Source organism: Anabrus simplex, chromosome 14, assembly GCF_040414725.1.
Source record: "Anabrus simplex isolate iqAnaSimp1 chromosome 14, ASM4041472v1, whole genome shotgun sequence".
Classification (NCBI taxonomy): domain Eukaryota; kingdom Metazoa; phylum Arthropoda; class Insecta; order Orthoptera; family Tettigoniidae; genus Anabrus; species Anabrus simplex.
The window spans coordinates 18193810-18217684 of record NC_090278.1 but is presented as its reverse complement, the minus strand read 5'-3'; positions in this window follow the sequence as shown (position 1 = coordinate 18217684).

The following is a 23875-nucleotide window of genomic DNA, read 5'->3' as shown; positions in this document are numbered from 1 at the left end:
ATAAGAATGTACAATTACAGTTTATTAATGTATATTGGGCTTCGAGTTTCAAAACACAATCCCTGAGCAATGAGCCCAACTTAACTTATACACAAGGGTTAACAAAGGGGCAGAAAACCCCAATCATGCCCAGGAGCACTCGCTCCCTATTACTCAGTAAAGCCTGCTCGAGGCACACAGAAACCGATTTAAGAAAGAGCAACCCGCTCTCAAAGTTCAAGCCTATCAAAGGCCACACCAAACTCCACCTTCAAGCTGACCTCCAAGCACATGAAAACAGGGGCAAAAATACCCAACCTACTGAGGCCTACTAAATAAAGAAACAGGACAATTACATGGCCTCCAAACTACCAACTTGAGAGGAGGCGAAACTGCACTCCTAATACATTTCTTTAAAACCTATTTGGCACTAGGCCGCTTAAGCAAGGTCTAATCCCATACTACGGAGGTGACACGATTGAAAAAAGTTATGACATTACGAGTAGAAGGGAAACAGTTATAAAAACGTAGTCACCTCAAAACAAAATGAATGGGAGCTCGAGAGGGTTAGGCACTCTCTATCCCAATTTGAAGTTAAAGAGACAGAATTTATACCAAGTGTCTTTTACATTTAAATATAGGTTACATGAGGAAAGTTTCGAACCCGCCCCGAGGGTTAAACTGCTGAGCTAGCAAGAAAATAAGTTATAAAACGGCCATTACCTGAAGGTTGAACTCCTGCCCGAAGAAAGAGGCGCTTCCCGCCCCCTGCTATATAATCACACAAAGAAAGATGTTACTGAAGTGGCGAGGAGACCAGAAAATCAGCAGTTTATATACCCTCGTGGAAGATTCGAGACGTTTCATGAATGATTACAACCCGCCCACAAAATTTTATTGGTTACCGAACACAGTTACAGAGTAGGTTGGGGAAGAAAGCCCCGATTGGTCGAAAATTAATTTAAGAAATTCGGGATTGGCTAATTTCAAAACTGGCGGAACGAACGGATTTATATTGCAGCCTCAAACAATGACAGAAAGAAATTTAACAAAGAGCAAACTTATGACTACAAAATTTCTTCAAAGAAAAGTTCCTTCACTTTGCACTAGGGTGCACAATTGTAGTTCTTAAGAGGTGCCATCTAGAAGAGAATGTTCACACTTCTTGCTACAGGGAAAACAAAAATACATCGAAAACGACACAGTTCAGAACACTTCAAAATTTACAAGTAGGGACATCTTCTGAGAAACTTGAGAATTAACACTGTAGTTAAAGTTCAGGCTTCCTCCAGTAGAGGAGTTTCAACAGGCGCAAATTTTGAATTAGCGGCGTGGAGGTGTACCGCCCGGTACAGTCAGTATTATTTGAACATTCCATCATAATAGGTAATACGTTTACCCATTTCCATAGTGAGTCACCTCAGAATATACGGCAGAATTTAGCTAACACTTGCATAACTCTTTCAGCTGGGTTACTAGGCGCGTGTCACACAGAATTTTGAGCGTGCTTAATGTCTAGCTGAATCATGGCCTGATGAAATTCGGTGGACGTAAATTGTGATCCGTGATCTGTTAATACCTTTGGCTTACCCATATGCGGAATAAAATCAAGAGTAAACCTTCGTACACAAATTTGGATTTTGCTCTCTGAGTGGGATATAAAGTAACGTACTTTGAAAATACGTCAAATGTGACAACAATGTGACGGTTACCCTTTTAGATTTCGGATTTTTACCAAACAAGTCCCTTGCACATAATTGTCGGGGGACTGATGGTATAATGGGAATTGGATTTTGTCGCAATAAATGAGAACTGAGTTTGACTCTATGGCATACGTCACATGTTCTGACTACATATTTGTCACAATTTATGATTCCTTCCCGTGTAACTATTCCGGTATTGTGGCTATAGTTTTATCCATGCCGCCATGACCTTTAATCCTGTGTGCATGCCAAATGAGCGGTTGTTGTAACTTCAGTGGTACTACGGCCTTTGATTTTGATATTGCAGTGTCCACAAATTTACACAGAATATCATCCAAATATTGGTACATCTGAGACTGTCTTCTCACCTGTCTGTATCCAAGTTCTCCGGGTTTCATTTTGCCTTCCGGAAAGTTAATTATATGTCATAGCTTCGGAATTTGCCTCTGAGCTTGCCTATGGTAACTAAGCATACGTAGAAAATCACGGTCTTCCTGAGATGTTTGGAGCTGATGCATATCAGCAATTTCCGTTTTAGGGTTGAGACTTAAACAGTCGGCTAGAAAGTTACTCTTCCCAGAACAATGCTCTAGTTGGATACTAAATTGCTGCACAAACAGAGTCCATCGGTATACACGTTCCAAAGACATAGTAGTCTTCATCATAAGTGTTAGAGCTCGATGATCAGTCCTAACAATTATTGGAAATCCATAGATCAGTTTTGCCAGTATTATAGTGAATAAAGAATATATAACATTTCTAATTCCGTGACAGAATACTGTTCTTCATGTTTACGAAGCTTCCTACAAACAAATGCCAAGTATGTCTTCTTCTCAGGATTTTCAACCTTCTCCTGGAACAAAACAGCACCGATCCAAATACCGAACGCATCCGTTTATAGAATGAGTGGTCTTCCGAAGTCAGGATATCACAATTTGATATTATTCAACATCATCTCCTTAGTCTATAAAAAGCCTGATCACATTCATCATTCCAGTGCCAACGGTTTCTCTTCTTAAGTAGGTCCTGAATTGGCGCAACTGTTTGTATGTACAGTAGACAGTGATTCGCAAAGAACTGACACATATCTAAAAATTGCCGTGCTTGTTTCACCTTTATCGGTTCCGGAAACTTGCTAATGGCCACAATCTTGAGTGGGTTTGGTTTTATCCCAACACCATAGATGACGTGTACCAAAAATAGAATTTGCGATTTGTAGAAGCGTGACTTCGCCAAATAGGCTTGAAATCCTGCCCGTAGAAGGTTATCCAGCAATTTCTCGAGCTTGACCAAGTGTTCGTCCAATGTTTCACTTCCAAGAAACAGATCATCAATATATCTGGTAGTTAAGCATTTTACCTCTTCTGTTAAAAATCTATCAAGTGCTGTAAAGAGTGCAGCACCAGCATTACGCAATCCAAAGCGTAATCTGCAAAAAATGTATGTTTGATCGTACATAAATCCGGTTAGCAATCAGGACATCTCATCGTGTAGAATATGATGATAAGATGACGTGAAGTCTACAGACGGGAAATATCTCATTCCTTTAAATTTCTGGATTATATCCTTAGTCGTGGGCGGCTGATCATTATCCGGGATAAGCTTCTAATTTACAGCACGGGCATCTAGATATACACGTAAAGAACCATCGGGTTTAGATACAATGACCAGTGGGTTTATGAATGGTGTACTAGCCTTTATAATAATACCACCCGGTTCCATCTCATCGATTACCTTTCCAAACCTGGAATGGAATTTCTCGGAGATTGGATATGGCTTCTTTTTACATGGTAGTCAGTCAGTCACCAATAACATAATCAGGAATCCTGCATGGTTTGGAATCGAAGAGGATTTAATATTTCAACTATAAATCTCGGAGTTGAGTCTGTTCCTGCTGTGACGTTTATGCTTGTTTGACCTTGGCATGGATGAGGTCAACTGGATGTGCGTTTCCTTCGCCTTCTTCTAAGATGTTAAATATGGCCACATGAATTTCTTCTAATGCCTCCTGGTCTTCGGATTCCCCCGACGATAAGGTGTCTTCCCTGTGGAAAGAGCACGGGTCAACGTACACTCAGCCCACGTGCTTATAATTGAGGAGCTATCTGACGGTGAGATGGCAGCGCCGGTATAGAAAACCAGGCGGAGTGGATTCGTCGTCCTGACCACACGACACCTCGTAATCTGCAGGGCTTCGGACTGAACGGCGGTCGCTTGGTAGGCGATGGCCCTTCTGGGCTGTTACGCCGTGGGGTATGGTTTGGAAAAGTGAACAGAGAAGGAAGCGATACACCCTGCGGGTCTCTTTAGCATCCACCTAGATCTTCCGTCCGGTCTCGTGCATTTAGGACAGTTGGAAAATGTACGCCTTAATAAATGACCCTCATAAACATTGTAAATATACTAACCGCTCCTGTTTATATCAATAATCACGAACGTCTCCTTTTCGTGTGGCTCAATTGGCAAAGTCGCTGTCCTTCTGAGCCTGAGGTCAGGGTTCAAACCCCGGCTTGGATCGGTGGCCCTTAAAACGGTGTTGAAATGGCAACAGCTCCAGGTCGTTGGTTTCTGGCACGTTAATAAGAAATATATATACGAATATTAGCGTCACAGAATTGTAAGCTTATACTACTATTATGACGAATATAGACCAAGTGTGAGGACTCGTCCATTAGAGCGTGGTAGTTTGTGGTCCCGCCACTACAAACACTGCAAGCGATTATATCCAACAGGTGCTCCAGTAGTTCCGAAGAGATAATTTCAGTGGATAAGTTGAATTTTCTTTCCTTTCGTTTCCTGAACTAAGTTCATTGTGTGTTGTGAACTTCAAGCATGTATCTTATGTGGCTTGCTTAATTTAATAGATCAGTATGCCGTACTGTTTCGAGCCTGGCTGTAAGTCATGCTATGGTATATTATTTGATGACATGCGATTTTTCACCACCGAAGTATAGTAGTATAATTGGATGGTACGGCGGCCTCCTCCTCCTCCGGCTCTCGGAAGAGGCCTCCTCCTCAGCCAGTGGCCTCCTCCTCCTCCTCCTCAGCCAGTGGCCTCCCAGTGGCCACCTCCTCCTCCTCCTCAGCCAGTGGCCTCCCAGTGGCCTCCTCCACCTCAGCCAGAGGCCTCTTCCAGTGCTGCCAACTTAACCTAACTAGCGCGAGATAAACAAAGCCACGTGCTTTTTGACAGACAACAACGCACCGCTAACCTCAGTACTGCCATCTTGACGGGCCTAAACCTCAGTAGTGCCAACTTAACCTCACAAGCGCGAGGTAAACAAAGCCACGTGCTTTTTGACAGCCACGTGCTTTTTGACAGATTTGTAAACAAAGCCACGTGCTTTTTGACAGACAACAACGCATCGCAAACCTCAGTACTACCATCTTGACGGGCCTAAACCCCAGTAGTGCCAACTTAACCTAACTAGCGAGAGGTAAACAAAGCCACGTGTTTTTTGACAGCCACGTGCTTTTGACAGATTTGTAAACAAAGCCACGTGCTTTTTGACAGACAACAACGCATCGCAAACCTCAGTACTGCCATCTTGACGGGAATAAACCTTAGTGGTACCAACTTAACCTAACTAGCGAGAGGTAAACAAAGCCACGTGCTTTTTGACAGCTGTCATCCGCCATCTTTAAACCACAAAGCACTGTGCTGCCCTCTTTATCGCAGTAGCTGCAAAATTCGTCACCTGTCATCCGCAGTGCTGCCATCTTGACGGGTCTAAACCTTAGTGCTACCAACTTAACCTAACTAGCGTGAGGTAAACAAAGCCACGTGTATTTTGACAGCTGTCATCCGCCATCTTTAATCTATAGAGCACAGTGCTGCCCTCTTTAGCTACTTACCTTTGAAATGTGGTGGCGGATTTGAAAAATGCTTTTTGACAGCAGCCATATTTGTACACCGTGCTGCCCTCTTTAGCTAGATACCTGTGGTGGCAGACAATTTCACGTGACAGCAGCCATCTTTAATCAAGAGAGCACCGTGCTGCCCTCTATGTGGTGGCGGCAATTTGAAAAATTCTACATTCTCTTGTTTGGAAACAAACCCATGCGCTTTTTTTTTGACAGCTGTCATCCGCCATCTTTAATCCAGAGAGCACCGTGCTGCCCTCTTTAGCTACTTACCTTTGAAATGTGGTGGCGGCAAATTCTACGTGCTCTTGTTTGGAAACAAAGCCATGTGCTTTCTTGACAGCTGACATCCGCCATCTTTAATCTATAGAGCACAGTGCTGCCCTCTTTATCGTAGTAGATGTAAATTCGTCACAGCTGTCATCCGCAGTGCTGCCATCTTAACGGGCCTAAACCTTAGTGCTACCAACTTAACCTCACTAGCGTGAGATAAACAAATCTACGTGCTTTTTTTGACAGCTGTCATCCACCATCTTTAATCTATAGAGCACAGTGCTGCCCTCTTTAGCTACTTACCTTTGAAATGTGGTGACGGATAATTTGGAAAATGCTTTTTGATAGCAGCCATCTTTGAGCACCGTGCTGCCCTCTTTAGCTAGATACCTGTGGTGGCAGGCAATTCCACGTGACAGCAGCCATCTTTAATCATGAGAGCACCGTGCTGCCCTCTACGTAGTGGCGGCAATTTGAAAAATTCTACATGCTCTTGTTTGGAAACAAACTCACGTGCTTTTTTCTGACAGCTGTCATCCGCCATCTTGCATCACAAACCTCTGTGCTGCGCTCTTTAGCTAGATACCTTTGAAATGTGGTGGCGGCAATTTGAAAAAATCTATGTGCTCTTGTTTAGTAAACAAAGCCACGTGCTTTTTTTTTGACAGCTGTCATCCACCATCTTTAATCAATAGAGCACTGTGCTGCTATCATGCGGGTAATTTCATCACCTGTCATCCACCATCTTTAATCTACAGAGCACCGTGCTGCTCTCTGTAGTAGCGGGCAATTTGAAAAGTTCTGTTAGCTGTCATCCGCCATCTTTGAGCACCGTGCTGCCATCTATGTGGTGGCGGTAAATTCCACGTGCTCTTGTTTAGTAAACAAACTCACGCGCTTTTTTGTCAGCTGTCATCCGCCATCTTACATCGCAAACCTCAGTGCTACACTCTTTAGTTGAAATATGGTGGCGGATAATTTAAAAAGAAAAATTCTACAGCAGCCATTTCTCGGCGCTAATTGCACAAGATGGTGGCTATACATGACTCCTTAAAGGTGCTTATGCAAGATGGCCGCTATACATAGACTCCCTTGGGATGCTTGCGCAAGATGGCGGTTATACATGGCTCCTTTTGAAATATGGTGGCGGATAATTTAAAAAGAAAAATTCTACATCAGCTATCTCTCGACGCTAATTGCACAAGATGGTGGCTATACATGACTCCTTAAAGGTGCTTATGCAAGATAACCGCTATACATAGACTCCCTTGGGATGCTTGCGCAAGATGGCGGTTATACATGGCTCCTTATGAGACGCCCTAGAGATGCTTGCGCAAGATGGCGGTTGCTCTTATGAGGTGGCTTAAGGGTCCTTGCACAAGATGACTAGAGACGCCCTAAGGATGCTTGCGCAAGATGGCGGACGCAAGATGGCGGCTATACACAACTCCTTATGAGACACTTTAAGGGTGCTTGCGCAAGATGGCTGCTGCTCTTAGCTTAGAGGCTAACGTGTCGTGCTAGTTCGATTCATTAAATTTGGAGGCTTAAATGCAAAATGTTAAAATTCTCGAAAACGATGCATCGTAGAGCAAAACGGACAAAATTTTTCTGACCAATGATTTAACAGCTGCTGTTATGCATGCGGTGGAGGGCAATTTGAAATTCTATGTGCTTAATCAACAGAGCGCCCTGCTGCCCTCTTTAGCTGAAATGTGGTGGTGGATAATTTGAAAAATTCTTTTGACAGCTATCATCCTTAAACAATGGCGACTATACATAGGCTGTTAAGGCCTTATCATGCTCCTCCTCCTCCTCCTCCCCCTCCTCCTCCTCCTTCTCTACCTCCTCCTCCGCCTCTTATGTCAAGGCATAGCTTTATATCGAACAAGTTTAAACCTGCATCGCGAAGGCAAGCGCGTGCAGCGATAACATTATTGTGCATGTTTAGACTTTCGAAACATAAGAAGAGTAGAATCAAACGCTGTACTCGATACGACATGTGATCAGAACATTGATTGATGCGTTCAGAAAACAAAATAAGTGATCAAGACTAGAATCGAACACTGTACTCAATACATCATGTGTTTAGAATATGTCATCGCTTGTTCTAAGAAGATCAGATTGAAACATAACAAGACTAGAATAGAACACTGTAATCGATGTTGTTAACTTCAACATGTGATCAGAACATTGATTGATGTGTTCAGAACACAAAATAAGTGATCATGACTAGAATCGAACACTGTACTCGATACAACATGTGATCAGAACATTGATCGATGTGTTCAGAACACGAAATAAGTGATCAAGACTAGAATCGAACACTGTACTCAATACAACATGTATTTAGAACATGTTAGGGGGGTACCCTTGTTCTAAGAAGATCAGAATGAAACATAACAAGACTAGAATCGAACACTGTAATCGATGTTGTTAACCTCAAGATATGATCAGAACATTGTTTGATGTGTTCAGAGCAAAAGTACAATTTTGATGATTTGCGCAGCTAACTCGCTCGGTAAACGATGTGGCCAAAGTATAACTTCAAATTATTTACCTTCCATCATTCGTCTTGTGTGTAAAAATCAGTCGAACAAGTTATCGCATAAACATGGCTGAAAAAAAATCGTGATAGGGTATGGAACCCAGGGGTTACATCTTATCAGAAGGGCAAAAAGGATGAAAGGACTCTTCCTCCTCCTTACCGCACATTCCTTGGCTAATGGGCTAAAGGGCTAATGGGCTAAAGGGCTAAAGGGCTAAAGGGCTAAAGGTGCAACAACCTCATCGATCGCTATCAGCAAGAACGCTTGTACTTTGTAGAAAATTAATCTTTATTGGTAAATGGTTTTATGTTCAGAACAAGGAATGGAACCTAGGGGTTACGTCTTACCTAATAAAATCCCCGAGGTGCGATGAGTTACGTTTTTCGAACTAGTGTTTGGAACACTGAACTTTCAAGATGGCAAGAGTGAGGTTAGCAATGTTTTGTTGTTGGATTTTAAATTCCGCGCTACAACATGCATAAGGTGGCAGCCCTTGAGGTTTACTCCCGTAAAGAGGGCAAGAGTGAGGTTAGCAATGTTCCGTTGTTGGATTTTTAAAATTCCCCGCTATAACATGCAAAAGGTGGCAGCCTTGAGGTTTACCGCCGTAAAGATGGCAGCAGTGAGGTTAGCGACGCTCTATTGCCCTTCAAAGTGAGGTTAGGGTTCGTCAAGAAGACACCTCGGGGATTTTATTAGGTAAGACGTAACCCCTAGGTTCCATTCCTTGTTCTGAACATAAAACCATTTACAAATAAAGATTAATTTTCTACACTTAACAAAGTACAAGCGTTCTTGCTGATAGCGATCGATGAGGTTGTTGCACCTTTAGCCCTTAGCCCTTTAGCCCATTAGCCCTTTAGCCCTTTAGCCCATTAGCCCTTTAGCCCATTAGCCCTTTAGCCAAGGAATGTGCGGTAAGGAGGAGGAAGAGTCCTTTCATCCTTTTTGCCCTTCTGATAAGATGTAACCCCTGGGTTCCATACCCTATCACGATTTTTTTTCAGCCATGTTTATGCGATAACTTGTTCGACTGATTTTTACACACAAGACGAATGATGGAAGGTAAATAATTTGAAGTTATACTTTGGCCACATCGTTTACCGAGCGAGTTAGCTGCGCAAATCATCAAAATTGTACTTTTGCTCTGAACACATCAAACAATGTTCTGATCATATCTTGAGGTTAACAACATCGATTACAGTGTTCGATTCTAGTCTTGTTATGTTTCATTCTGATCTTCTTAGAACAAGGGTACCCCCCTAACATGTTCTAAATACATGTTGTATTGAGTACAGTGTTCGATTCTAGTCTTGATCACTTATTTCGTGTTCTGAACACATCGATCAATGTTCTGATCACATGTTGTATCGAGTACAGTGTTCGATTCTAGTCATGATTACTTATTTTGTGTTCTGAACACATCAATCAATGTTCTGATCACATGTTGAAGTTAACAACATCGATTACAGTGTTCTATTCTAGTCTTGTTATGTTTCAATCTGATCTTCTTAGAACAAGCGATGACATATTCTAAACACATGATGTATTGAGTACAGTGTTCGATTCTAGTCTTGATCACTTATTTTGTTTTCTGAACGCATCAATCAATGTTCTGATCACATGTCGTATCGAGTACAGCGTTTGATTCTACTCTTCTTATGTTTCGAAAGTCTAAACATGCACAATAATGTTATCGCTGCACGCGCTTGCCTTCGCGATGCAGGTTTAAACTTGTTCGATATAAAGCTATGCCTTGACATAAGAGGCGGAGGAGGAGGTAGAGAAGGAGGAGGAGGAGGGGGAGGAGGAGGAGGAGGAGCATGATAAGGCCTTAACAGCCTATGTATAGTCGCCATTGTTTAAGGATGATAGCTGTCAAAAGAATTTTTCAAATTATCCACCACCACATTTCAGCTAAAGAGGGCAGCAGGGCGCTCTGTTGATTAAGCACATAGAATTTCAAATTGCCCTCCACCGCATGCATAACAGCAGCTGTTAAATCATTGGTCAGAAAAATTTTGTCCGTTTTGCTCTACGATGCATCGTTTTCGAGAATTTTAACATTTTGCATTTAAGCCTCCAAATTTAATGAATCGAACTAGCACGACACGTTAGCCTCTAAGCTAAGAGCAGCAGCCATCTTGCGCAAGCACCCTTAAAGTGTCTCATAAGGAGTTGTGTATAGCCGCCATCTTGCGTCCGCCATCTTGCGCAAGCATCCTTAGGGCGTCTCTAGTCATCTTGTGCAAGGACCCTTAAGCCACCTCATAAGAGCAACCGCCATCTTGCGCAAGCAATTCTAGGGCGTCTCATAAGGAGCCATGTATAACCGCCATCTTGCGCAAGCATCCCAAGGGAGTCTATGTATAGCGGTTATCTTGCATAAGCACCTTTAAGGAGTCATGTATAGCCACCATCTTGTGCAATTAGCGTCGAGAGATAGCTGATGTAGAATTTTTCTTTTTAAATTATCCGCCACCATATTTCAAAAGGAGCCATGTATAACCGCCATCTTGCGCAAGCATCCCAAGGGAGTCTATGTATAGCGGCCATCTTGCATAAGCACCTTTAAGGAGTCATGTATAGCCACCATCTTGTGCAATTAGCGCCGAGAAATGGCTGCTGTAGAATTTTTCTTTTTAAATTATCCGCCACCATATTTCAACTAAAGAGTGTAGCACTGAGGTTTGCGATGTAAGATGGCGGATGACAGCTGACAAAAAAGCGCGTGAGTTTGTTTACTAAACAAGAGCACGTGGAATTTACCGCCACCACATAGATGGCAGCACGGTGCTCAAAGATGGCGGATGACAGCTAACAGAACTTTTCAAATTGCCCGCTACTACAGAGAGCAGCACGGTGCTCTGTAGATTAAAGATGGTGGATGACAGGTGATGAAATTACCCGCATGATAGCAGCACAGTGCTCTATTGATTAAAGATGGTGGATGACAGCTGTCAAAAAAAAAAGCACGTGGCTTTGTTTACTAAACAAGAGCACATAGATTTTTTCAAATTGCCGCCACCACATTTCAAAGGTATCTAGCTAAAGAGCGCAGCACAGAGGTTTGTGATGCAAGATGGCGGATGACAGCTGTCAGAAAAAAGCACGTGAGTTTGTTTCCAAACAAGAGCATGTAGAATTTTTCAAATTGCCGCCACTACGTAGAGGGCAGCACGGTGCTCTCATGATTAAAGATGGCTGCTGTCACGTGGAATTGCCTGCCACCACAGGTATCTAGCTAAAGAGGGCAGCACGGTGCTCAAAGATGGCTGCTATCAAAAAGCATTTTCCAAATTATCCGTCACCACATTTCAAAGGTAAGTAGCTAAAGAGGGCAGCACTGTGCTCTATAGATTAAAGATGGTGGATGACAGCTGTCAAAAAAAGCACGTAGATTTGTTTATCTCACGCTAGTGAGGTTAAGTTGGTAGCACTAAGGTTTAGGCCCGTTAAGATGGCAGCACTGCGGATGACAGCTGTGACGAATTTACATCTACTACGATAAAGAGGGCAGCACTGTGCTCTATAGATTAAAGATGGCGGATGTCAGCTGTCAAGAAAGCACATGGCTTTGTTTCCAAACAAGAGCACGTAGAATTTGCCGCCACCACATTTCAAAGGTAAGTAGCTAAAGAGGGCAGCACGGTGCTCTCTGGATTAAAGATGGCGGATGACAGCTGTCAAAAAAAAGCGCATGGGTTTGTTTCCAAACAAGAGAATGTAGAATTTTTCAAATTGCCGCCACCACATAGAGGGCAGCACGGTGCTCTCTTGATTAAAGATGGCTGCTGTCACGTGAAATTGTCTGCCACCACAGGTATCTAGCTAAAGAGGGCAGCACGGTGTACAAATATGGCTGCTGTCAAAAAGCATTTTTCAAATTATCCGCCACCACATTTCAAAGGTAAGTAGCTAAAGAGGGCAGCACTGTGCTCTATAGATTAAAGATGGCGGATGACAGCTGTCAAAATACACGTGGCTTTGTTTACCTCACGCTAGTTAGGTTAAGTTGGTAGCACTAAGGTTTAGACCCGTCAAGATGGCAGCACTGCGGATGACAGGTGACGAATTTTGCAGCTACTGCGATAAAGAGGGCAGCACAGTGCTTTGTGGTCTAAAGATGGCGGATGACAGCTGTCAAAAAGCACGTGGCTTTGTTTACCTCTCGCTAGTTAGGTTAAGTTGGTACCACTAAGGTTTATTCCCGTCAAGATGGCAGTACTGAGGTTTGCGATGCGTTGTTGTCTGTCAAAAAGCACGTGGCTTTGTTTACAAATCTGTCAAAAGCACGTGGCTGTCAAAAAACACGTGGCTTTGTTTACCTCTCGCTAGTTAGGTTAAGTTGGCACTACTGGGGTTTAGGCCCGTCAAGATGGTAGTACTGAGGTTTGCGATGCGTTGTTGTCTGTCAAAAAGCACGTGGCTTTGTTTACAAATCTGTCAAAAAGCACGTGGCTGTCAAAAAGCACGTGGCTTTGTTTACCTCGCGCTTGTGAGGTTAAGTTGGCACTACTGAGGTTTAGGCCCGTCAAGATGGCAGTACTGAGGTTAGCGGTGCGTTGTTGTCTGTCAAAAAGCACGTGGCTTTGTTTATCTCGCGCTAGTTAGGTTAAGTTGGCAGCACTGGAAGAGGCCTCTGGCTGAGGTGGAGGAGGCCACTGGGAGGCCACTGGCTGAGGAGGAGGAGGAGGTGGCCACTGGGAGGCCACTGGCTGAGGAGGAGGCCTCTTCCGAGAGCCGGAGGAGGAGGAGGCCGCCGAACCATCCAATTATACTACTAAGTATATAAATCGATTTGAAAAATGGGCCAGAGCTATTCCTCGGAAGGATACTGAGTCAACGCGTAATAACAGAATGTTTCATGTTCATTTCACAGATGATTTGATAGTAAAATCAGATAATTCTCTAGTGAATGGCGAAAAAGTTTAAACTTCCATTAAGCAAAAAAGTATGGTTCAAGATGCAGTAAATATCGAAGACTGTGAAAACTCTCCACGTGAATCTGATAGCGCAGTTCGAAACTCTTCGATTGAGAATTGTTTAGTATCCCATTTGCCTGGGTATATTGTTAATCACTTTTATAAATGTATCAGGACCGAGCTCGATAGCTGCAGTCGCTTAAGCACGGCCAGTGTCCAGTATTCGGGAGATAGTAGGTTCGAACCCCACTGTCGGCAGCCCTGAAAATGGTTTTCCGTGGTTTCCCATTTTCACACCAGGCAAATGCTGGGGCTGTACCTTAATTAAGGCCACGGCCGCTTCCTTCCCACTCCTAGCCCTTTCCTGTACCATCGTCGCCATAAGACCAATCTGTGTCGTTGCGACGTAAAGCAACTAGCAAAAAAAATGTATCAGGTGTTCGCTCTGTGCCCATTCTCTACGTGAGAATGATCAAAGTATATTTTAGTTCTCACCGAAATAATACGCTATCGTTCAAGCAACAACGAAGTGTTTTTAACACGTCCTTCGAAAAGTGTATGTGGCTTTATTTTCTAGGCCGAAAATGTCATTAACGGAAAACTGAACCCAAAATCAACGTGGGGCGGAATATTTTTAATTTGTATTTATTCCATAGATAAAATTCAGTTGATCCTTCGGGAGACCGCTGTTGTGACGTTATGGATATAATGCCCACACTTGTTTATAATTATCTGAAGTGCCAAAGTTTCTTCAGAACGAAGGAAATCCGGCGAGATTCACAATCTCGAATAGACACCGCGCGAGCTTTCGAAAGTCCAGTAACCGATAAATTGACTTTGTAAGTGGAGTATTACCTTTAAATTTCTCATGGGTATTTGTTTTAACCCTGGAACCGGCAAGCAGTTTACCTTAAAGCCGCAAGCATTTAGGCGAGTTTTGCAAGCAACTTTTAAAAATTCATAAATATGTTGTTTTACAATTCATTTTTACGTATAACAAGTCATTTTATTCAGAAAAGGGCGAAGAATACCATCGTAGGAAAATAAACTTACTAATTTAGTATCCTGAAACAGTATGGACGAAGTATCCAACACACGCTAAGTATTCCAAAATAATCCGAAAATTCTGGGCAACGTGTACGTAAAAAGTAACATTATATGAAGATTTTACTATATACAAAATTTGCACAATTTTATGCTGATTAAAAATATATAGAAAGGTTTCACTAAATTGAAGTATTGTAATGTAAAATAGAACTGAAGTAACACAGGCACATCACACCAAGACGTGAGTCCTCGCTACCTTCGAAGTGGCTCATCTTTCTTCCTGCTTTCATAGGCCTCCAAAAATGTTCTAATTTATGGTAGTACTGTTGATGGACATTACAATTACGTCCCGGGCACAAGGAGTGGGTGCATGACTTTTTTTTCTGCAGTCGGACAGGGCACAACCGCAGTTTCATTCCTAGGAGGCGTACCAGCTGATGTCCCTTTTCTCCTGAAGGTCCAGGTGGAATGTATTGAAGAGTTTCTTCATCTACAAGACCTTCGACAACACTAACGATAAATTCCTCCTGTTCAAGGGGTTTGTCGGTGTTCAAACTATAGAGTATGTAGGAATCAAAAATTACCATCACCAACAGGTTATAGAATATTTCTTTCCCGTCGAAACGTTTGAGTGACATGACTTTAGAAAAAATGGAAATAAGTTATTTGCGATTTTGAAGTGTACCACTATTTTTCAATGTTGTTATTAGGGTCCAGACCCATATTTATAAGTAGATATTTTTTTCATATCTTATACTGTAACGTCAACCCATCCCCATCTTTGCAGACGTGAATACAGGCCCATATTTCCGGAATTCGTTTTATTTCGTATAATTTCCTGTGCGTATGTATTTATTAGTTTCAGTCACTAAAATATTCCGGATAGCATTGGATAAAAACAAATAGATATATGTTAGAGGAGGACTGATCCTGGGAGGGCAATTTCATATACCAGCGTTTCGAACCTTGAACTTCTCTTCCACTTTTATTTCTGGCTCTGGAGGATAAACTCTTGTCCACTTCGGTTCTGTTTCGTCAACTGCATTACCGTCATTACCATTATTATCATCAGTGGCTGGTTCATTGTGTTCCACATCATCGCCAATAACAGTGTCCAAATCACTTAGCCTAGGCGCATATAACTCGCCACTACGTGACGAATTATTGTCAACTTCATCGTTAATTCCTTCTAAAAGTACGTCACTACCACCTTCGCCGTCCAGATCAAACAAACAATTACGAATTTCACTACTTCCCTGACAATTCACTCATTTTGCGCCACGAAAGCTAATGCACATCGGACAACCACAGCAAGCACAACAGAATGACCGTCTGCAAAGTGCTCTCGTTTTTCCACGTGTATACCGCACACACTGTCACACTAAACTACTTCAGAATTGTGGTGTATTTATAGAGTGGAGTTTCCTCTTCAGTATGATGCAAGATATGTCATAAAGATGTTGAGTGTCAAGACGCTATCTCGAAATTATTCAGTGCTGGCGTAATGCATCTCGATAGCGACTCTGCCGGTTGAGTAACAGGGAAATGAGTCGCGATCGCGACGATTGCCGGTTCCAGGGTTAATACGGTGGGAGTTGCGTGCTATGTACACTTCAGTAACCTGTGCTTTCCGCAACTTGTGATGAAGGCCGTAGCTCTTATTTCCATGTAGGCTATGATTTTTTCCATTGCACCCTGCCGTGGTATTTTAATTATAATCTCTTATTATTTTTAGAAGACAGTGTAAATACTTATCAATTGCGGAGTAGTACATTTCCTCTCGTATCATTCCTACGACCAGCTGATCGGCACTGAGGAGCTGGCCCACTCTAGCGCTGCTTGGTGGGGCGCGCTTGAACTCGAGGATTCCTCACATTTGTTCTTATATCCGTCATGCAACTATATTCTGTATCCCAGGCTTATGAGGGAAATTAATTATCAATTTGCTTTACGTCGCACCGACACAGATGGGTCTAACGGCGGCGGTGGGATAGGAAACGCCTAGGACTGGGGAGGGAGCGGCCGTGCCCTCAGTTAAGGTGCGAATTTCAAACTTTAATTGTAATTTCCATTTCAGTTTGTGCTTAGTAATAACCTGTTGTATTATAATTAGGATACGCCTGAACATAGTTTAAAATCATTGTAGTGTATTATAGTAGGTATCTTATTATAAAATGGTGTGTTTATTCTCTTACTGTGAAATATTTGTGTAGTATAATATCTGTAGTATCTACAGTATCTGTGGTATCTGTATTAACACTCATACCAGAATTCTGTTGCAGTAATCCATGGCTAAATGGTTAGCTTTCTGTCCTTTTGGTCACAGGGGGTCCCGGGTTCGATTCCCGGCAGAGTTGGGGATTTTAACCTTAATTGGTTGATTTCGCTTGCACGGGGGCTGGGTATATGTGTCGTCCTCATCATCATTTCATCCTCATCACAACGTGCAGGTCGCCTACGGGAGTCAAATCAAGAGACCTGCATCTGGCGAGCCGAATTTGTTCTCGGATACTCCCGGCACTAAAAGCCATACGCCATTTAATTTTCATTTGTTGCTGTAATTAGAGTAGACTTAACTGCAGTTAAGAATTGTGTAGACCTAACTCTTGTGTATTACTTTTGGTTTTCAGTAATTAACAGCAATTTTCATTCTGTTAGGGTGTTGTAGAAAACAAATTCGTACAACTAAGTAGTATTGTAGTGTAGTAGTAGCTTATATTAATTACCTTGTTGTTGTGTGATCTTTGTGAACTATCCTAGACTATTTCTTTCCTTACATTTTTATATTCAATATTTCTTTCCTTTCATTCTTACTTGCACAGAATAAGTTATTTTACTTTTCCTTTTCTTCCCATTATTTCGTTAATAATGGCTACGCAGTGCAAGTGTAGGATCTGTAGGTGTGGCCAGGCATTAAGGAGTATGAGACAGGAATTGGAGAGTTTGAGGGAGATAATTAGGATTCTCTCAAAGGAGAGGAAGGAAAGTAGGCCTCCCTCAAATAATGTACAGGATACAGTAGGTGTAAAGGAGGGATGGGTAGGAAATGGGGGAATTGTAGGAGACAGGTGGTCTAATGTTTTAAGGGGAAGGAGATCGCAGGCTAAGGGCTCTATTCAGGATCAGAATTCAGGACAGGTGTCTGTGAGAAATCGGTACGAGTAACTGCGGTTAGAACAACCGAGGGAAGATGAGGAACAGGGAACTGTTGCTGAGATGTGTGGAAGTAGGAGGAAGGGAAAAGGTAGGAAAGGGAAATGTAGTGTAGTGCAAAGGAAAAGGCAAGTGGAACAGGGTCATGGGAGGGAGAAAACGGAGGAGGAAGTAGCTTCTGCAGCAGTGAGAGAAGAGAGGGCTGACCAGGAGGGGAGGGGTTCAAATGAGGTGGATATGGTTGAGGCTCTGGTCATGGGGGATTCCATCGTTAGATATGTGGGGAAAGTGTGCAGAGGAAAGGGAACCAGGGTAGAGTGTTATCCAGGAATCAGGTTGAGGCAGATGTTGAGGAAAGTAGAAGAGAAGGAAGAGGGAAAGGAGAAGGTGGTAGTGTTTCACGTTGGTACTAACAACGTAAGGCAAGCAGGTATAAGTACCAACATAGTTGTGGATGTGTGGGATTTGGTAAATGCAGCACGGATGAAGTTTAAGGAAACGGGGATTGTTATCAGCGGAATACTCTGTAGGAGGGATACTGACTGGAAGCTGATTGGGGATTTAAATGAGATTATGGAGTGGGTATGTGGGAAACTGGGAGTGAGATTTCTCGATCCTAATAGGTGGGTAGGAGACAGCGATCTGCGCTCAGATGGCCTTCACTTAAACCGCAGTGTTACTTATAAGATAGGAAACTTGTTTAGAAGGTTATAGGCAGGTACAATAAGGGAAACGGGGTGGCCTAGGGAGCGGTGTTAAGGGAACAGAGAATTGGAAATCAAGTAGGGATGACATAAAAATGTTAGTGCTCAACTGTAGAAGCATTGTAAACAAAGGAATCGAATTAAGTAATTTAACAAATATATACTTACCAGATATTGTAATAGGAGTTGAATCATGGCTGAGAAATGATATAATGGATGCAGTAATATTCTCACGGAACTGGAGTGTGTATCGTAGGGATAGGATAGGAATGGTAGGAGTGTGAGTATTCATTCTGGTTAAAAAAGAATTTGTAAGCTACGAAAATGTTAAGGATGAAAAACATGAAATTCTGGGTGTAAGGCTCATCTCAAAAGGTAATAGACAACTTGATGTCTTTGGAGTGTACAGACCGGAAAAGGGTAGCGCTGACGCTGATTCAGAATTATTTGATAAGATAATCAACTATGTGGGAAACGATAAGGAAAGGAACGTGATTGTAGCGGGTGATCTCAATTTACCAAATGTCAATTGGGAAGGTAATGCGAACGACAGGAAGCATGACCAAAAATGGCAAATAAGTTAATATGGGAAGGGCACCTGATTCAGAAAGTGATGGAACCAACTAGAGGGAAGAATATTTCGGATGTAGTGCTGATAAAACCAGATGAGCTCTATAAAGAACCTGAAGTAATAGATGGTATTAGTGATCACGAAGCTGTTTTTGTCGTAGTTAAAAAGCTTAAAGAAAGGATGGTATTAAAATTAGGACTATTAGGCAGTACCATATGGCTTATAAAACAGGCATGAGGGAGATTTTAAAAAGTAACTATGATCGGTGGAAAGTTGTACATAAAATGCAAAGAGACTCTGGGATGGTTTTAAAGCAATTGTTGAGGAATGTGAAAATAGGTTTGTATCTTTAAAGGTGGTAAAGAATGGTAAAGATCCACCATATTATAACAGAGAAGTAAAGAGATTAAGAAGAGTTGCAGGTTGGAACGTAATAGAGTTAGAAATGGTTATGGAAGTAAGGAGAAATTGAAGGAACTTACTAGGAAATTAAATCTACCTAAGAAGTCAGCTAAGGATAATATGATGGCAAGCATAATTGGTGGTCATACAAACCTTAGTGAAAAATGGAAGTGTATGTATAAGTACTGCTCCAGGAAAAGTTCGTGGGTTTAAGGCATGAGAAGGATCCCAGGAGTGGAAGTTGATTTTGGAGCCGATACAGAGCAGGATAGAATCGCAGGGCGAATAATAGATGGTTACATTTTTTCAAATAATTTATTAATAATGTTGAATGATTCATCATCCTGCAATATTAATTTAGGACTCAGATCTTTCATTGAAATCAACAGTTTAAACGTCAATCTTATTGAATTCAGTTCGAGAAAAATAAATAAATATCACTGATCCTATAGTCTGTGAAAACACGAAGTGTCAGTTCTTCACGTAAAGTATTTCTAAGTATATCTTCGAGACTGCACTGACAAACTGTACGAGGGTCAGTCTCCCCTCTGTCTCACTCACACACACATACTGCACTGCACACTGCTTGTCAGCCTTGACATAGTGGCCTATATATCTGCGCCGGGAAGGGTGGTGTTCGGAATCATGTGACCGAGAGTGCTCAATCTTCTTAAATTTTATATTGTTATAACTCAAAATCTACTGGACAGATTGCTTTGAAATTTTCAGGATTTTACTATTACTATGTCTGCTATAATTTAGCGTTGGTCCTGTTCAAATCGGTTAAGGCGTTAGAAAGTTCACGAAAGAAAAATTATTTCGAGAAATATCTCAAATGGAGGCAAGTTTCAAGGGGTAGGTGATGTCACTTGACCTCGCCTGGTCGCTCGTGGAGTCCGGTACGTACTGGAATGTTCCTTCGCTCATCTGTTCGCATCTCGGACGGAAATTGTATGCTGAAATAAAGTTTTTTCAATTGATATGTGCCAGGGCCTAGGCCTTCCTGGTACAGTACCTTAAGGCAGAAACAGGTTCAAAGAAGGACATTCCAGGAATCACTAATGAACAAGGGGAGTGATTATGCGAGGATCTTCAAAAGGCAGAAGTATTCAGCCAGCAGTATGTAAAGATTGTTCGTTACAAGGATAATGTCCAGATAGGGAAGGTGAGTAATACTAAAAAAGTATTAAAAATTACCTATGATAACAATGATATTTACAGTATGATACAAAAGTTGAAAACTAGAAATGCAGCTAGAATTGATAAGATTTCTAAGGATATACTAAAGGCAGTGGGTTGGGATATAGTACCATATCTGAAATACTTATTTGATTATTGTTTGGTTGAAGGAGCTATACCAAATGAACGGAGAGTTGCTATAGTAGCCCCTGTGTATAAAGGAAAGGGTGATAGACATAAAGCTGAAAATTACATGCCAGTCAGTTTGACATGCATTGCATGTGAGCTTTGGGAATGCATTCTTTCTGATTATATTAGACATGTTTGCGAAATTAATGACAGGTTTGACAGAAGGCAGTTTGGGTTTAGGAAGGGTCATTCTACTGAAGTTCAGCTTGTAGGATTTCAGGAAGATATAGCAGATATCCTTGACTAAGGATGCCTAATGGACTGTATTGCGATTGACCTATCTAAGGCATTTGATAGGGTAGATCATGGAAGACTACTGGCAAAAATGAGTGCAACTGAACTAGAAAAAATAGTGACTGAATGGGTGGCTATATTTCTAGAAAATAGAACTCAGATAATTAGAGTAGGCCAAGCTTTATCTGACCCTGTAATAATTAAGAGGCGAATTCTTCAAGGCAGTATTATTGGACCTTTATATTTTCTTATACATATATCAATGATATGTGTAAGGAGTGTAATCAGAGATAAGGCTGCTTGCAGATGATGTTATTTTGTACAGAGTAATAAATAAGTTACAAGTTGTGAACACCTGCAGGGTGACCTCGATAGTGTTGTGAGATGGACGGTGGACTATGGTATGGTGATAAACGGGGTTAAAAGTCAGGTTGTGAGTTTCACAAATAGAAAAGTCCTCTCAGTTTTAATTACTGCGTTATTGGGGTGAAAGTTCCTTTTGGGGATCATTGTAAGTACCTAGGTGTTAATGTAAGAAAATACCTTCATTGGGGTAATCACATAAATATGATTGTTAATAAAGGGTACAGATCTCTGCACATGGTTATGAGGGTATTTAGGGGTTGTAGTGAGGATGTAAAGGAGAGGGCATATAAGTCTCTGGTAAGACCCCAATTAGAGTATGGTTCCAGTGTATGGGACCCTCTCCAGGATTATCTCATTCAAGAACAGGAAAAAATACAAAGAAAAGCAGCTCGATTTGTCCTGGGTGATTTCCGACAAAGTAGCGTTACAAAAATGTTGCAAAGTTTGGGCTGGGAAGACTTGCGAGAAAGGAGACGAGTTGCTCGATTAAGTGGTATGTTCCGAGCTGTCAGTGGAGAGATGGCGTGGGAGGACATCAGGAGACGAATAAGTTTGAGAGGTGTCCTTAAAAGTAGGAAAGATCTCAAGATGAAGATAAAGTTGGAATTCAAGAGGACAAGTTGGGGAAAATATTCGTTTATAGGAAGGGGAGTTAAGGATTGGAATAACTTACCTAGGGAAATGTTCAATAATTTTCCAATTTCTTTGCGATCATTTAAGAAAAAGCCAGGAAAACAACAAATAGGGAATCTGCCACCTGGGCGACTGCACTAAGTGCAGATCAGTAGTGAGTGATTGATACAGTCCCAGTATTTGCTTGGTGTGAAAATGGGAAATCACGGGAAAACCTTTTCAGTGCTGCCGACAATAGGATTCGAATCCACTATCTCCCGGATGAAAGCAGACAGCTGCGCTGCCCTAACTGTGAGGAAAGGATCTAGAACGAGTATTTAAGTTGTGAAATGATGAAAAAATGTGAATTTAGAAGAAATATACAGTTGCTGACTTTCAGCTAACTCTCCAAAACACCATCGTTAAAAGTGTAGCTGCTGGCGTTTATCATGCTTCAGCCATGAGACAGCATGATAGTATGGGGTGATACGAACATCGTACCCTGTTCTGCAAATACACTGACTGACAGAGCAAATGCAACACCAAGAAGGAGTGGTCAGAACTTTATGCCAATTGCAGGGTAGACTGACGTCACTGAGGTATGCTCATGATGTGAAATGCGCCGCTGTGCTGCGCACGTAGCGAACGATAAATGGGACACGGCGTTGGCGAATGGCCAACTTCATACTGTGATTTCTCAGCCGACAGTCATTGTAGAACATGTTGTCGTGTGCCACAGGACACGTGTATAGCTAAGAATGCCAGGCCGCCGTCAACGGAGGCATTTCCAGCAGACAGACGACTTTACGAGGGGTATGGTGATCGGGCTGAGAAGGGCAGGTTGGTCGCTTCGTCAAATCGCAGCCGATACCCATAGGGATGTGTCCACGGTGCAGCGCCTGTGGCGAAGATGGTTGGCGCAGGGACATGTGGCACGTGCGAGGGGTCCAGGCGCAGCCCGAGTGACGTCAGCACGCGAGGATCGGCGCATCCGCCGCCAAGCGGTGGCAGCCCCGCACGCCACGTCAACCGCCATTCTTCAGCATGTGCAAGACACCCTGGCTGTTCCAATATCGACCAGAACAATTTCCCGTCGATTGGTTGAAGAAGGCCTGCACTCCCGGCGTCCGCTCAGAAGACTACCATTGACTCCACAGCATAGACGTGCACGCCTGGCATGGTGCCGGGCTAGAGCGACTTGGATGAGGGAATGGCGGAACGTCGTGTTCTCCGATGAGTCACGCTTCTGTTCCTTCAGTGATAGTCACCGCAGACGAGTGTGGCGTCGGCGTGGAGAAAGGTGAAATCCGGCAGTAACTGTGGAGCGCCCTACCGCTAGACAACGCGGCATCATGGTTTGGGGCGCTATTGCGTATGATTCCACGTCACCTCTAGTGCGTATTCAAGGCACGTTAAATGCCCACCGCTACGTGCAGCATGTGCTGCGGCCGGTGGCACTCCCGTACCTTCAGGGGCTGCCCAATGCTCTGTTTCAGCAGGATAATGCCCGCCCACACACTGCTCGCATCTCCCAACAGGCTCTACGAGGTGTACAGATGCTTCCGTGGCCAGCGTACTCTCCGGATCTCTCACCAATCGAACACGTGTGGGATCTCATTGGACGCCGTTTGCAAACTCTGCCCCAGCCTCGTACGGACGACCAACTGTGGCAAATGTTTGACAGAGAATGGAGAACCATCCCTCAGGACACCATCCGCACTCTTATTGACTCTGTACCTCGACGTGTTTCTGCGTGCATCGCCGCTCGCGGTGGTCCTACATCCTACTGAGTCGATGCCGTGCGCATTGTGTAACCTGCATATCGGTTTGAAATAAACATCAATTATTCATCCGTGCCGTCTCTGTTTTTTCCCCAACTTTCATCCCTTTCGAACCACTCCTTCTTGGTGTTGCATTTGCTCTGTCAGTCAGTGTAAATCGCAGGCAGGAATTCAGTACTCGCAGAAGTTAAACGTTTCTTCTCTCGTCATGTCAACTAAAACAATGTCACTCTAATCAAGAATTAGTTTGGCCTTTAGCTCAAATGGAAATACATCCCTCTGGCGTTTAAGAGGTGAAGCACCACAGATTTTTTTACGTACTTCCTTTGTGTGATTAGACCAAT